Below are 1,604 nucleotides of genomic sequence, written 5' to 3' on the forward strand. Positions count from 1 at the left end.
TTGGGGCTTCAAAGAGGTAAAATAATTAACACCCCCAACGCCTTCCCCCCCCCCACCCCCCCCGGCTGCAAGAGGGTTCCCGGGAGCGGGGAGTCACTCAGCAGCGAACAAAGAGCAAAACCCAGCCCCGCAGAGATCCCCCGCAGCTTTCAGCTCGCCACATGGAGTATCTCCGAGTGAGGGGTTCGCCGAGCCCGTACCCCGCACCTGCATTTAATTAAATAATTTTAAAATTTTACGTTATTAAAAAGTATTGAGGGATTCTCAATGTCAAAACGTAGGCAAATGCGTGAAGGGAGAGGCTTCCACAGTTTTAAACTACTGTTGTGGGAAGGGATTCAAAGCTGCCGAGGGCCTGGCACTGGCTGCTCTTTGTGTTTATATTCACATACTCTTATTTTGCCTCGAGGGATCGTTTACACCAAAACCCACGAGATTTGCCCTTTACCGTGCACAGGCTAAAGGAAATTACATAAGTACAGGGAACCTGCACACACTTGAGAACTCCAGCTCCCCATCCACCACTGCAGGGCCAGTCAACCACTGTACACTGCATTAAGGACCAAAAAAAAGATCTCATAAGAAAATAGAAAGCGACTATTTCAGTTTAACCAATGCCAGGGGGAAAAAGTACTTAAAACCAACACAAGAACATTCAGAGTTTTTATTTTGAGGTATAGACAGACACCTTGAAGAGTTCATTGAGGCACCCTGGATTTTTAGCTACAGAATGGAAAAATTACTCTTTCCTTCTTTATCTGTAAGCCATTTAAAACAGAGCTGGGTTTCTTACTGACCAGCACCTGGTTTTACAGGGCTCTCTGACCCATCATAGGGTCTTCAGGCACTAATGGGACAAAGGTAAGTACTCCAAAGAAAATCTGCATCTTTATGTTTCATTATGCAGTGTTATTGAAAAAAACATGCTATGTTTTAATACACAAAATGTGTTGACATAACCAAGTCCAGACCTTTGTTCATGTTCTTTATTGTATGTTTGCACAAACCAAGCTGAGATCAATTTGTTTTCCTCCCTTTGCTCTGTATTTCTTGGCACGATGTTATGGCTAAGATGCTTTTAGTAGCTTTCACTTAGATAGAAGACAACAGTATCTGCCATAACCAGACACTTAAGCCTTGAAATTCCACTAATTATCTCAAATAACTACTATAATGTACATCAGCACATTTTTGCTTTGGTTCTATCTTTAGTGTGTTTATATCTGCTAAAACATCATCTCATCTCAGTGTGTAGATGTTTAAGTTCAGACATGTCACTGAGATTTAGAAATAGCATTTTACTGGCTGCAAATGTGCTCTCTTGTCTGAGGAGCAGAACAGCCATGTACTTTTCAGTTCAGATCAAGGATGACACAAGGTCTGGCAGTTTTTCCTTGCTATCTTTTAGATATTTCAAAAGAACATCTTGTCTTTCAGAATTGGTTTTGGGGTCAGGCTGACACATTTAACCAGAGGGGAGCAGGAAGCGTCAGTGATAAACCAATCCTGTACTTGTGCAGAAACTGTTTCACTGAAACACACCAGGAAACCAATTGAATGCTACAGTAAATTGTGTCATTCACAATTCATTGTGTCATTCACAG

Source organism: Pygoscelis adeliae, unplaced genomic scaffold (assembly GCF_000699105.1).
Source record: "Pygoscelis adeliae isolate BGI_AS28 unplaced genomic scaffold, ASM69910v1 Scaffold359, whole genome shotgun sequence".
Lineage (NCBI taxonomy): Eukaryota > Metazoa > Chordata > Aves > Sphenisciformes > Spheniscidae > Pygoscelis > Pygoscelis adeliae.